This window comes from Capsicum annuum, chromosome 5 (genome assembly GCF_002878395.1).
Source record: "Capsicum annuum cultivar UCD-10X-F1 chromosome 5, UCD10Xv1.1, whole genome shotgun sequence".
Lineage (NCBI taxonomy): Eukaryota > Viridiplantae > Streptophyta > Magnoliopsida > Solanales > Solanaceae > Capsicum > Capsicum annuum.
In genome coordinates this window covers 203720993-203737185 of record NC_061115.1, presented here as the reverse complement: position 1 = coordinate 203737185, position 16193 = coordinate 203720993, and the positions used below count along the sequence as shown (strand labels likewise).

Below are 16193 nucleotides of genomic sequence, written 5' to 3'. Positions count from 1 at the left end.
CAGGTATGTTGATGCTGATGCTGATGCTGATGCAATGATGATGAGTATGTTGATGCTCAAGAAAAAATAAATATATTTGAAAACACCCCTTTCACAGGTCCCTCTCACCCTTACACATGTCGCTCTCACCCTTACACCGATCCCTCTCACCCTAATAGGGGTTATAAGTGGTGAGTTTACAACTCATTTGCACTCATTATGCATGCACATTACCTTGTTTGGAATGAATAAATGAGACAATATCTATGAATAGATGCACTAATAACCACTCTTTGTAGGTATAAAGTTGAGGAGACTAGAAGATGTAGGTTGGAGCTGAAAATAATGAAAAGGGAGCAAAGAAGATTGCAGCTGAAGACCTGGACTGCAATCCTCTCTCTACGGTCATGGTTAGTCAAGACAGTTAGAGCAACGCGGTCGCGGCACATAACTCGTAAAGTCATGGTCGTAGACAGCCATGCGCAACGCGGTTAAGCGAGAATATCCCAGGGGCAGATCTGTAAAAGAATTTAGACGCCTCCCAAGCCATATTCAAGAGAAAGTCCCTTCCTCTTTAGGTTATCTTAGCTCATAAGATAGTTTGTAATTAAAGACTTGAAATCCTAATCTTGGGTAAGTGTGTAATCAACTTTTAAGGCTAAATTTCTTAGATTCTTTGTGAAGAATGAATGCTTTGGATAATCCTTATGGTATATCTCTCTTTACTTTCTTCATGAGTAGCTAAGCAATTTAGTATTGAGATTATGTTGAACTAGAGTGTAATTTTGTGTGGGTATTGTTGTGTTTGCATTGATTTTAGTTGTTGAGTATGGATTTCATCATTGCTTGAGCTTATGTGTTGGAATTTGATGGGTGAAAACCCCAAATCTCCAAATGGGTTTGATGGGTTAAAGCCCCAAACTCTAGAAAACCTTTATCATCCTCGAAAGAGGGATGAATGTGAACATTAGGTAACCCATAACATCCTTGAAAGAGGGTTATAGAGGGATAAAACAATGGTGGATAATTGAGCCTATGGTTTACTACCTTTTGCAATGTTAGACATAAGTATATTAGGAGTGTAAATTATGTCAAGAGCATTATCCTAGAAATAAGGATGATTGATTGAGATTTTGGGTGATTGTGAAAATGTGTACACTTGTTAGGTCCTCAAAAGAGCCAACGGGTGAAATCGTTGTGGTTTTATTGAAAAATTGACCCCAACAAACTTTGAACTAGCCTATACTTTAGTTAACAACTAAATTTCATGATGAACCAACATTAACCCACATGCATTACTTCTAGGTAGACACAATCCCAATATTTCCCCCAAATCTTGAATTCTAGTAAAAGTTTCATTCACCAAGTGCTTGTTAAAGTGTGTTGCGAAAAGTTTCCAAAATAATCCCCCCATTTCATTTCACATGTTATTTTGATTAGCATTTCGGGTAATTTGTTAGTAAGTTGAACATCCATAAAGTTTTAAGTCTATAATTTCACTCCTTGAGATTTGACCCCAATTCAAATTGAGTTAGTTAAGAACTACCTCCTCACCCCTAATTATGAGAGTGAGTTAAGCATTATTAAGGGGTCCCTCTCATCCCTCTTCACCATCATGTTCTCGTTGAAAATGTGAAGAGTGTAAGAATATACAGGATGAACTCTTTGAAAAAGTAGAGGCTATGGCTAAAGCTATTAAGGAATTGAAATCTAAGAGGGGTTTCATACCATCCAAAAAGGTGAGGGAGCCATACACTCTTACCAAAGAGGTTAGGAGGAAGAAAAGAGCAATTAGCCAAGTACTCTCCAATTGAAAATAAAACAAAATTAAACTCCTCCCTCTCCAAAAGTTGTTGAAGTTCAGGGGCCATTGAAGAAGGTGAACATATACACAGAACTTGGTGCCAAAGATAAGAGGGATCTACAATGGGCCAAGAATGCCAAGAAAGGTGCACAAGATTACCCCATGCATACCTTTTCTGCCCAAGACTTCAAGAGTATGATAGATATGTATACGTGGTACGTGGACAAGGTAAGTTTACTTTTCCTAACCTAGATTTCTAATCTACTCAATGAAGAAGAAGATATGCAACAGATGTGTCATCTGTCGCAATAGCTGGATTTTCTGGTGCAACTAGTGGTGGTTCTGCTGCAACACATTATCCATCTACTACATAAGTTGCATTAGATGGGTAATCTATGAACAGACCTCTGCAATAAATGGACCATCTATTGTATCTTTCCGCTGTTTTCTTCTTTACAATTACTAACCTATTTAAAAATTGACTTCTTATATCATAGTATGTTGAAGAAATTCTCTGCCTCATGAGGGGCAGGCAATTAGCATACTGAAAAGCTTATGATAATGCTGATAGGATAATGGACCTCAACTTTTACAAGTATTTCAAGGATAGGTACGATGATCTCACTAAGCTAGCGTCAACTCCCGGTGGCCCAGGATTTGTTTCGTTAGTTTTTGGGTTCCAGTAAGATGAAGAAATGATTATTATGTTAGATGGGAGAGGTTATATCCACAGGACAAGAGATGAACCAAGGAAAAAAGAATTTTTGCAGTCATAAACGTGGACGTCATACATTATTTGGTTGTTGAGATACTACTCAAGGAGGGAAAGATCAAGGTTTATGACTGCAACTTACCTGTCTTGGATGACGGTAATTTGTTTTACCCACATGTAGCCACTGTTGGAGTTTTTCCCCAACTTGTTGAGGCAGAGAAAATTGATGGAACATTTGCTAGCGGAAGTGTTGAGGAAGCAAACATGGAATTTTAAAGGTCTAAACAAGGACATGAACCTTCCAAATAATAAAACTGTTGCCGTGTGCGGGCCGTACGCTCTTGCACACATCGAATTGCAAGATGTGTTAAGGACAATATCTTGAAATAAACAAATAACATCATTATGCACAAGTTTCTCGTGGCATGAGGGTTAGGGTTAGTACAACAAATAACATCACCATGCCAAGGTGGTACATACTTAAGATATAACCATGAATCCTTTGTCTTAGTCATGAAAAGTTTAGTAAGAATGTTACAAAGGAAATGGCTATGACAAGTATCAAGAGATAAAGAAACTACAAAGGTATTAATGGTATCACTAAGTCCAAAAGGTAAGGCTCCCCTTGTCTTAGGAACCATAAAGCATAATTGTTTCATTACCTCTTTAAGTGGCCTCATCAAACGTAGTACCACTATTGGTCTCGAAGTCCACCAATCCCACATAGCATTGTCATTCAAACAAGTGGACAAACCAACAAGACCCCAAACTCTATTTAATACAAACCCAAAACTAGCATGGATGTCATCATAGGCAAAGAGGTAGTGTAGGAAAGAATCAAGTATTAAGTCATGCACGGGTGAAGAAAAAAAAATTTAAGCACATACACGCTCTTTCCTTCAAACAAATAGACAACTTGGCATCCACAAGTTGGGATTCATTCAACTTAAGCACAAGTGTGTCAAGCAAGGATGAACATTTAGAAGCATTACCCCAAGGAGACAATGACACTTTTCCTCTCGAGTTTTCAAGAATGACAATTTTCTTGTAATGTAGACCAAGCAACAAGTTGGGTGTACCAACATCACCATTTCCATATTTGGCACCGTGGTTAAATGGAGAGAGTAGACATAGACACGGATCTTGACAACACTCCCTTTTCCCATAGGCTTCACCCAAATTACAAGATATACTCTCTACAATTGCATATATATCATTAAAAGCAAATAGAGAGTGGAGAAAGGTATCACTCAAGTTAACTTCAACTAAGGTGTCCTTATGTATGTAGTCACTACTAGTTTCAGTATCATAACTATGAGTACTCTCAACAGTAAGTCACACATAGTAGAAGAAGTAATTTCCAAACATTGAACACTTTCCCTTTCTATGGAATACCCTCAAGTAGACATATACCACCACCAAAGTACAAGGAATTATTACTTAAGTCTTTACAAGAAGCAAGAAATTCATCCTCATAGTCATCAAACATGGGTGGGGTGTCATACAAAGGATCACAACCACAATCAATTTTCAAGAAACAATCACTTATTGGGTTTCTTAAGAATTCAAGCAAGTCAAAATTATCATCACCTAATTGATCATTCCTTTCCAAGACCTCACATTCCCTTCCATTATGAGTACTCTCATCTTCCAAGAAGAGATTTCCATCTTTAGAAGGAATGTTGTCACACCATAGTGGGTTGGCATATAGGCTATAGCTTTCAAGACAAGATATACCTTCAATTTTATTCTCATCACTAGGTTCATTAGGAGTGAACTCATCATCTTCAAACAAGATATTGTCCTTAAAGAGTGAAGGATCTATCCATGAAGAGGATATAAAACATCCAAATCCATTCTCTAAAATATCATTATCAAGTATCAAAGATGTTTTAAGCACATGATTATCCCTATGAGCAAAATCAAGATTAGAACATTCACTAGAGGTCATGCTAAAGGGATCACTCCTATTTATTTGATAAATATTTTCAACATCATCACTCACTTGAGATCCATTAAACATATCACACATATTCTCAAGTGGTGGAAAAATTTTTGCACATAAGTTGATCAACACAATTCCCACAAGATGATGTACTATCTTTCAACACATTGGCTTCAACACTAGGTGGACATAAATTGATCTTACAAAAAGAGTCAATTCGGTCATCGATAGGATCAACTAATGTATCCACATTCATAACATGTACATCATCATCAAGGGGAAAAGAATTAATAAATGGTGTATTATCATTCCACACAATGGCTTTAACACTAGGTGGACTTAAATTGATCTTAGATGAAGAGTCAATTCGGTCATCAATAGGATCAACTAGTGTATCCATACTCACAACAAGTACATCATCAAAAAGAGGTAAAGAATCAATAGACTCACAAATAGGTAAGCTTCTACTCACACTTAATGGGCTACTAGCCACACAATTATCATTCACATGCACAAAAGTGTAAGAGTTAGCTATTTTACCTCGAAGTTCTTAAGTAGATTCTTCTTTGCCATGGTGTGAAGGTTTCCCACATGCTTCGGCAGCAACTTCTCCTTGGACTTGTGCTCCTCCTCTTGCCATGTTAGTACCTACATAAATGTCCTTAGAAATAGAAAGACAAATATAGTTAGCACAGTTTGGTGGCAACCCCCTTACTTTACTCCACACAACCTCTCCTTTTTCTACTTTTGGATTTCCAACTTGCACACCCTTACTCCTCTCAATCTTTTATCTCTCAAATTATTCGGCTTCGAGTAAGTGATAGCATCTCCTTGCAGTTTGGGAGTAATTGAGGTAAAGAGATAATTTCCCCAACGGTCCATATAACCTTAGGCTAATTTATCATATTTGGAACTCTATATTGTGCAAACCAATTGGCACCCAAGCATACATGACCTGGTGTCAAGGGGAAGATATCACACCATACCTCCTCATAGTATTTAAATTAGGTGAAGACAATCCTCACTCTCTCGGTAAACTTATACCCATCCAAGGAATATGGAACAACTAAAGGTTCTCAAAACAACCCCAAATGGTCAACCATGGGTGGCATAATGTAGTCCTTATGACGCTAATCATCTAGCACAAGAAGGCATCCCGGTACCCCATAAATGCTTACCTTTCTAGAGTGAACACTTCTCCTAGGATCAACATTGTAGATTTTGGGACAACCCATGGGCACCTGAGTACCCCTCGGCCTTTGAGATGTATTCTCTCTTCTTCTCATGGGACAACCTACACTATAGGTAGTATACCCATTCACACCACTTCGACCTTGATAAGATGTACTATATGGTAAAGAATATGAATCTTCATGCTCCACACGTGCACTTTCACCATGGCTCTCATAAGCTTTGTGAAGGAAGGGATTATACCTTACACCAATTCTAGGTTTGGAGTGGGAAGTGTCAAACTCCTTATATGCCCCAACTTCATCATAAGAACGATTACAAAGCCCTACATCATATCCATATTCACCATAAGCACTAGGAACTTCATTCACCTTATTTTCTCCCTCATAACCATAACTCTCAATTCTACCCATGTCTTGATCATTGCTAATTCATAGCCCCCATAATCTCTAACATCATCATAGCCATAAAATCCCTTACTATTATCATAGTCTCCCATGTTGTAGTCACAATAGTCCGAGGCTACCATTATATGTTCTCCTTATATCACCTTGTACCTACAAAATGAACAAACAACATAAATAGTAAAAGCTCCTCACTAACACTCATATACACTCACCTTTGTGATCTTCACAATTAGAGCGACGAATATTGAAAGTTGCTTATACTCTAATAGTTAATAAAGTGTTAGTCACTACTTAGCGGCCAGAATAGATTCTTGTTTCATCAACTCAAGACACAAAATAAAATCTACTTACGAACTTGAAACAAAGAAATTCAACGAATCAAAACGAGAAAAGCACACAAAGAACGAAAACACGAAGAAAACAGACTTGAACAAGTAATTCACAACTAAGTAGTGATTACTAGTTGTTAATTAGTTCTAGAATCAAGAAATGAAACTAAAGAAACAAAGAAAAGAAACTTAGAACCTAAATTTGAGCTTCAAGGTATTTTGGAAGTTGATGACGTGGCACTTTGATGATGTGTCAGTCTTGGTCAAAATTGGTCAACATTTTGGAGTTGACTTGTTTCCAATTTAAAATTCAACAATCTTCTTCTTGATAGTGTAGTAATCGGTTTTGGTGAAGAAAACACAAAGAATGGACCGTTTTTCAATCTCAAAAGAGTTTGAATTTGTCGTGGTCCCCCCTTGTACTTTCCCTTCTCCTCTTCTTTGAGAATATTCCTTTTTTGATGCTTTTGGACTCTTTCTTCCTTTGGAAGACTTGGAATATGTTTGGAATATTTTTTGTACAAACAAGGGCCACACTCTCTTTCTTCTTCTTTTTGGATCAAACCACCACTTTTTGAATGTTCTTCTTCAACAACATATGAAGAACATGAAGAACACCAAGAACATTCAAAAATGGAACCTAACCTAAATGAACTTCAAATTGAATGATTTTTTGAACATTCAAGCACACTTTGAACTCCTAAACACCAATATCACATTTTCAAGCCACAAATCGCACAAAAACCCTTCCAATTTCGAGATCCACCTTTCAAGTTTCTTCAACTTCAAGTTCAACACAGGTGGATGGCTCAAAACAATTCGAAAATAGCTCAAATTTAAGATATAGACTCCTATAGTGTTAGAGAACACAAATCTAACACTAAAAATACAAGAAAACACAAAATCAAAAACTAAAATTTTAACCTAGGGTAAAATGGGAATAGTACTTTTTTGGGAATTTTTGATTTTTGACACTTTTTTTTTTTGTGATTTTTAATTTTTAGACTCTAATAGCGTTAGGGAACAAGAATCTAACACTAGAAACACAAAAAGACACAAAAATCTAGGACCTAAAATTTTGGCCTAGGGATAAAAACTGGATAACAACTTTTTTTTTTGCAATTTTCAGATTTGACACTTTTTTTTGTTGATTTTCTAGATAGAAATTCCAAGATTGATTTTATTGGAATAAAATTAAATCTTTCTCTTGATACCAAATGATACAAGAATGACCTAAAGAGATGAAGACTAAGAGAAACAAGATAACAAACAAATTCAATAAAGTAAGATAGATAGCTTGACATATGAGATTACAAGAAAAAGGAACCAAATCGTGTATCAAACGATAAGACCCCTAAGACCTGCAATAAAAATACCAAACTCTTATGGTGATTGCTAAGGGAATCAACTCCGCCTTATAACCACCGTTTCTAAGCAAAGATCAATAATGGCTTTTCTAAGACCTACACTACTTGGCTTTTCCAAGCCCTACACTATACTCTTAAAGAGAGAAGAAGAAGACTTTCAATGTCTTTCAAATATCCATAATAAACTAAAGAGAAAATGACCTAATAGAAGACTATTTATAGGCTAGCTTATTACATAGCAAAATGGCCAAAATACCCTTAATGAAAGGGGTGGCCATGGAGTATCTTTCTAACAAGTGTAATCCCCAAAATACCCTTAATAAACTTCAATTCTTCAAAACCATGGGGTCATGCTTCAACACTTGTGAACTCGGGTTGGCATCGAAGGTAAGCCCCCATGCAATCTTCCACACACGGGTTTGCTTTATGTCATGCTCAAAATGGATCCACTATGCATGTTCTTGTGTCCTTGAGGTGACCAAGTCTTGAGTCTTTATGCATTAGCCTCCAATGATATCTTCAAAATAATAGATGGCCATTTGGCTCGTATCAACTGTGACATTAAATAGACCTAATTCTTCATTCTGAGATGTGCAACAACAAAATCGAACATATCAAAATCAAGACCCGATTGGTTCACTTTATAGTGATCATTATTTTGTTTTCTACATGATTTATATATGTTAAATATCATATTTTTACAAAATAAATTGTATAAATCAATATCCTCAAAAATAATTTATGTACCTACCGACATGAAGCTTTAACAACCCATCGGCAATGAATAGCCGTTGATCAACTTTGTTAGTTTTTTTGTACCCTCATCCGAGATGTTGAACCCTTCAAACGAGTAATTCTTCCATTTTTCTAGACTGACAAGCTTCATTTTTTCTTCATCTTTGGAAGTAGTTGATTGATTATCAAATGTGATATTATGTTGTTCAACAATAGCTTCTACTCTGAGCCACTTGGATAGCCAGAATTATCAATGCTAATCACGGAGATACAAAAAAATTATGATCCTTTGACTTTTCTTTATCATTTAACAAAGTGTATATAACATTGTCAAATACATTATTTTCAATATGCATCAAATCTAAATTATGGGGCAATAGATTAAACTCCCAAAATCAAAGATCAAAGAATATGTTTTTCTTCTTCCATTGTTAAGTTGCATCTTCCCCAACATTTTTTTCTTTTTCGCAACTCTGATTGTCTTTCATATGTGACATTGATATGAATCTATGTTATTCTCTACTGTACGTGGACCTGTAATGATCATTGAGAAGATAAAATTTAATTGCTTCATACACAACCAAGGAGGAAGATTGTATGGAAACAAAATCACTGGCCAAATGCTATAGTTAGTACTCATTGCTCCAAAAGTATTGAAATCATTACTAGCCAATCCTAATCGAACATTTTGAGGATCAGAAGAAAATTCAGGATAATTTATATCAAGCCTTTTCCATGCTTCACCATCTCGAGAGTACCTTAAGATCCCATCTTTGTTAACATCCTCTGCATGCCATCTCATATGCTTTGTAATTTTAGAGCATATAAAAAATCTTTGTAATCTTGGTTTTAGTGAAAAGTAGTGCAAAACTTTTGTAGGCTTCTTTTGCTTTTTTTTTTGTTTCTTACTTGTACTAGGAGCATGATCAAGATTGCTATCCTTCTCAGGCTTTCATCTAGAAGTGTGACAATGCTTGCATGGTTATGCATTAACATCATCTTCCCAGTACAACATGCAATCATTTGGGCAAACATCTATCTTAATAAAATTAAGACACAACTTGTTGATGGTTTTCTTAGCCTCATAAAAAGATATAGGGATCTTTGAAAATTTTAATGCATCCCTGAGTAGATCTAGCAGCATAGTTATTCCCTTATCACTTAACCCAGAGAAACACTTTATATGATAAAGCTTTAATAAAAATTCCAACTTTGAGTACTTGGATCCTTCATACAAATCTTCACTTCTATCTTTAAGCAATTCAAAATAATCTTTGTTATTCGAATCAGGAAAATCAAGTAAAGTTTCTTCTTCTCCCACTACTTGTGATGGACCTGCATCAACACCCTCATGCCTTAAACCCCTGAATGCTTCATTAATCAATAATTCAATAGAATTTTCAAAAGGTTGTGCATCTTCAGTGAACTCTATGTTTCTAGAATTAGCCAAAACATTTATTTCCCCATGAATAATCCAAGTGATGTAATATTTAGGAAAATCCTTCTTCATCAAATGGTGAAACACCACATTTCTTGTTTTCCACTTTTTAAAACCACATATAGGACATGGATACTTTATTTTATCTCATATAGCTCCATTGGTAAGTGCAAAATCTAGAAACTGATCCAAACTAAGGAAATACTCTGGTGTGTTTCTTGGTATTCCAATCCAAGATCTATCCATTGAAGAATTTGATGAATATGCTAAATATCACCTATAAGATTTTATAAAGAAGAAAAGTGAACGTAATAGAAAATAAATAAATTTTTGAACTCTAACATAGAACATAGTTAACAAAATATCATACGACCAGTAAATAATCCACAAAAACAGATCCACTTTCTAACTAACAAAAACTAAAATGGGATCTAAAGCAAACCAGTACAGCAAATAGTTAAAACTGTGAAAGCATATATTACAAGAAACTGTGCTCATTGCAATTTTATATAAATCACCATACATGTACATAGAAAGCTTCGATAGACTAATGCACTTGAAATTCAACCACATTATATGTACAACAAAAGATTTAACGACTAGCCTACTACCTCTTCTTTTGTCCAGCCGGCGCCTGAGAAGAACAGTTCGTTTGACCTGAGCTCCTTAGACAACTGGAACTGAAATAGGATTAAACAATTAAAGTTAAATTTAAAACTCCATTAATGAACCATCTTTTTCAAAGGCCTTATTTGAGTCCCAATTTTATACCACTGAAATAAATTAAAGTTTTCAACTTAACAGAAGGGGAAAAAGAAAGAACGAGAAGCTGTTTAGGGGAATGGCCCGTCGGAGATTTAGAAATGAAGGGCATACAATACACTACCTAACAACCATTCAAACAAAAGTATTTAATTAGTAGGTAGTCGGCTGAAGCTGATTCAATGGTGGAACAAAATAACTACGTGCTAACAATCAACGTAATTATCCAACAGCATATAGTACTAGCTAGTATTGAGAAGTACTCACATTTTTCTCCAATCTTCTTATTTACTCTTTTCATTGATCTATATATATTCATGTTTTTGGTTAAAACACAAAGTTGAAGAAAATCAAGACTAGAGATGGACTCATGAATATCTATTTGCACCATATATGCCCAATTTCATTCCCAAAATAACTGCACTTAATCAATTTCTTGGTAAACAAATCAATTTATACACTTTTTCAACTCCCGTGACTTCAACACTCAACATAATTGTTAGAAGTGAAGAGCACTATACTACATTTGCAAAGTTCAATCTTACAAAGTTGAGATGAAACAAGTAAAGTTATCTCCATACCACATAGTTGAACTGGTAAAAGTGTAGCACCTACACTGTCTTTTAGCTCCGACAACAAGTTCCCTTAGTATAATCATTCTATAAAAAAACAAGACTTGACCTAATTGCCTAATTTCTAAACAGTTTCAGAAAGCACAAACAATTGTAACACAACAGGACTGAAATAAAAATCAAGGCACAAACCATACAAGGCCCAATCAACAAGTCTACCATTCCACAACTATCCAAAATAGCATCCAATCAAAAACACAGACAAATTGGTAAACAAACACCAAAACATACATGTAAATCTCCTTCCAAAAGATAAGCCATCGTGTAGAACATACTTATCCTAATAAGTTTAAGCGTTGGATAGATTAAAACACCAATATAGCCTAGCTCTTAGTTTCTAGAACTAACAACACAACAAAAAAGTGTAATTCATAAATGTGGTCTGGAAGGGTAGTGTGTACACAAACCTTAGCTTACCCTTGATTCTTGGCTCAAAAAAATGTTGTAAAAAAAGTTATTAGAAACAACTAGAAACAACAACATGATAAAAGAGCAATCGAAGCTAACGAAACAACAGGTAGTAATAAAAATCTAAGATTACATAATCAATTTCATTCCCAAAATAACTGCAAATAATCAATTTCTTGATAAACAAAGCTATAATAATAAAATTAACACAGTAAACCTGGAAACCAAGCCAAAAATTTCTGCAATACCAGTGACCGCAGGGACCTCGACAAGGAACAACAAAATTTTCAAAGAAAGAAGGGAAAAATCATCAGTAGGTTCTTCAAAGATGCCTCATTTGGGGGGGGGGGGGGGGGAATGAGAGAGGGTCAGTCCTAAAGCTGTTTTGGCCAATTAACAATTAAAAAAAAAGAGGAAAAATATTTGGCCAATTAAAAAAAAAGAGGAATTTTTTTTTTTTTATATATCATAAGCGTTATTTTTTTGGATTGATAGTGGGGGTTTAAAACCCCCACAATACCGCAAATTTATAAATTTTAGCGACAAATTTTTAACTTCCGCATTTTGATATAATTTTGCAGAGGTTAAAATAACCCCTGCAAATAAACCTCCACAATTTTACCCATTTTTTGTAGTGATAAAAATATTACATCAAATTCTTAAGCTTAAATATTACATTCTTTATATAATTTTTGTTAATATTACTTTTGATCATAATAAACTATTTTTTTTATAAAGATATGAATCATTTCCTAAAATTATAAGATAAACACCAATCTCAAATAGTTTGAAATAACTAAATATAATAAATGTGTTTAAGTACACATCGTATCAATACTAAATTTTGACAGAGTATAAAGCAATGTCCATTGCATTATCGAATTCTTTAATATTTATGTTTGTGTGGATTTAGAGGAATAGTAAAAGTAGGATACAAACAAGATTCTTGAGATTTTTTTTCTCCTACGATTCCTCTAAGCCCATACAAACTTAAACATTGAAGGATTAGATAATGCAATGAACATTGTTTTATGTGTTGTCAAAATTCAGTATCGACAACGTATCCTTAAATATATTTTTTGTCCCTCATTGTCTCAAACTATTTGAGATCGATGTTTATCTTATAATTTAACAAAGAATTCATATCTATATAAAAAAACCAGTTTGTTATGATTAAAAGTAATATTAATAAAAATTATTTAAAGAATGTAATTTAAGCTTAAGAATTGGATGTAATATTTTTGTACTTCAAAATAAAAGATAACATAAAAAATGTACATTAATATACTTTACTACTGAGAATATTTTAACTTGTATTTTGAGAATCAAGATGTTTCTACACTTGCGAATTGAGGATTTATATAGGTCTTCCCATGTTGAAATATAATTTCAGATGCAGACAAAAATCACATCATGCAGATTTATATAGGTCTTCCCATGTTGAAATATAATTTCAGATGCAGACAGAAATCACATCATGCAAGTCACTGGACCAACAGGGTTTTGTCCCCTTTGGTTTCTTTTTAAATCAAATGTCTCCTTTAAAATTTTTGATAAAAAAAAGAACCCTTATTGGCGCCGTACTCGTCTAGATCACATCAGATGATAGTACTTCCATAGGTTTAATCAATCTTTGCAAAACATATATTTTTAAAACTAATAAACAATTTAACTGTTAAGTTGCCACTTAATAATGAATTTCTATTGTCGCAAAATACTTTTGATACTTGTACATCATTGTGAAGGGTTTAATTTAAATAGAAATGGATTCTTTATGGTTTAAAAAAAAACTGTGTAGTGATTTGTTGTGCTACTTAGGTGGAGATGAGATCCTTTTTTTGTCACTTTTAAAAAAAATCGGCGTAGGAAGAAGGGTTATGAGTTCATCGACAACTTAAAAAATTTAAGAAAAACTAAGCAATCAATCAGTTGAGCTATCAAAATATTTATAAGTCAGTAGTTTTCTATAAAATTTGCACAAAGTTTGAGTGAAGTCCTAGTGTTTAACAAATCTGGCGTAATAAAATATAAACGGAGTGATCATTTGTGAAATTACTCCCATTTTTCAAGATAAGCTTGTGTTATAACATTTATAATTACATACATGCAAATATGATACACATCATAATAACAAAAAATTTGTGTCCTATAAATAGCTTCACGTAAGTTTTATGTTAAAATCGCACATATGACGATTTTTGTTTAGATTTTTTTTTTTTTTTTTTGTAAATTAGGAAGACGGCGATGGGGGCAGACCAGGATGGAGCAAATTGGAGCAGAAGGGTTCCAAAAGATGGGCCGCTAAGGCGGTTCAGTTCAAGCGGGGCCTCAGGCAAGTAGCGCGCCCAAGAGGAGGGTGCTCCCATCGACGAATCTAAGTATAGAAGCCAAACTTGATCATGGTCGTGGTTACGGTCATGAACAATTACGTTTAATATATTGAAATACTTGTAGTGTTTTTGAGTTTCTTAAAACTATATATAGTTTTATGTTAAGTGTTTTGTTTGTTGTTTCGTCTGTGAGTGTAGTGTACATTATGGTTGTGGATGGAAATGTAAGTGTATTGGAGAGTGGAGTGGATGTAAGTACACTTGTGTGATTTGTTTCGTTGCTATCTATATGTAATAGAGTGCTTGATTAGTAGCATGGAGATCTTCAATTTTTAATTTTATGAGTTTTAATAGTAGTTCGGCCAAGTCAGTTCAAAGATTTTTTTTATGTGGTACGATATTTTATTTGATTTGATTTTTTTTTTTATAACAACTGTGAAATATTATTACCAAGAACCAACAAAAGAGATATAATCTAAGAGCACCGGACCACCTAACCACCTCCTAGGGAGGGTGCTAGCAGGATCAGGCCTCACTCAACAGTTAAACAAGCCACACTAATTCTGTAAGCTATACAAAAAGTTCCTACTACTATTAGCTTTCTTTGAACCTACAAATGATTCTAATCCAATAAGAAAATCACTTTTGTTATATCGTGTGATATTGGATGTTTTGATGTAGCTTCTCAATTCTAGATAATTATTTTATGAGTTTTATCGGAAGTGTGTATAAGCACACTTGTGGGATTTGTTTCGTATATATATGTAATAGAGTGTTTGATTAGTGGCTTGGAGATCTTCAATTTTTAATTTTATGAGTGCGTACTTGATTTGTGGCTTGGAGATCTTCAGTTTTTAATTTTATGAGTTTTATAGTAATTCGGCGAAATCTGTCGAAAGATTTTTTTGAAGATTTTTTTATGTAGTGTGATATCTGATTTTCTTATATTGTGTGATATTGTATGTTTTGGGTTAGAAGTATGTATGATTTTCTTCAAAATATTGTGATTTTTGTTCATTATTCGATAATTATTTATCAGTTTTATCGAAAGTTCGAGTGTATTTTAGGTGAAGATATTGTTGAGATAGCATTATGAGTTAAGTTAATTACTATGAATATTATATAAACTTTATTTCTATTGAAACATCACGTGTCAAGTTAGTTAGTAATTAGAAGTGTAATTAGAATTATGTTTCAGCAGTTCTGTTTATTTAGGACTGGTCTAGTTTAGTTAGTGTAGGACTCGACTTAGTTTATCTGTAACTTTATTTAATATGCTTTCTGCATCATTAATAAATATTTTCTTTCCAGCACTTGCTCTGTGCTTATGCGGTACCAGAGATTTATATGCTCTAAGAGAATGATTCAATTTTTTCTTCATGCCCACTCCTCATGCAGATCAGAAAAAAACGGCCAACAACAATGATAACAACCTTAGAGTTGTTAATGCTCTAACACAACGGGTGCTAACATTATAATCCAATTCAACCTTGCATCTCAATTACCCATCAAACTCAGCGGTGGTCACAACTTTGCCACCTGAAAAGCTCAGTTTTTCATGCTTATGTATAACTACAACCTCTTTGGCTATCTCGACGGGACCACTCCAGCCCCAAGTCGCACCCTCACAGTTTGAACAAACATATCTCCCAATCCTATATTTTTAACTTGGTTTCGTCAGAATCAACTCATCCAAAATATCCTTATGACCTCTGTTGAACCCATAATTGCCTCTAATGTTGCTGCAGCCAACTCGTCCAAATTTGCGTGGGATATTCTGCACACAACTTGTGCAAACAAATCACAAACTCGAGTCTTCAATCTGCGTGATCAACTTGCTTGTACCACGAAGGACTCTCGTTCCATTACTTAATATCTTCATTCTATTCGATTTCTTTCGGATGAGTTCACTACTGCTGGTGCTCCTGTATCTAATCCTGAACTCATCGTCAAAATAATCAGTGGCCTAGGTCCTGAGTTTCGTGAAATCTCTATTGCCATTCGTGCACGTGATAAGATTGTCTCTTATGATTACATCCCCAAGCTCACCTGACCTCCACATCCATTCTGTTCACTACTTGGCATCAACATTTGGGACATCCTCACTCTAGAGTTCTTAGGTTTATTTTAAATAAATTCTCGCTCCCGTTTCAT

General features: G+C 34.6%; 1 pseudogene; it reads left to right on the top strand.

Annotated features, from left to right (window-relative positions):
- Positions 1–14106, top strand: part of LOC107872060 — a 54358-nt pseudogene extending 40252 nt beyond the window's left edge.
- Positions 14107–16193: the final 2087 nt, after the last annotated feature.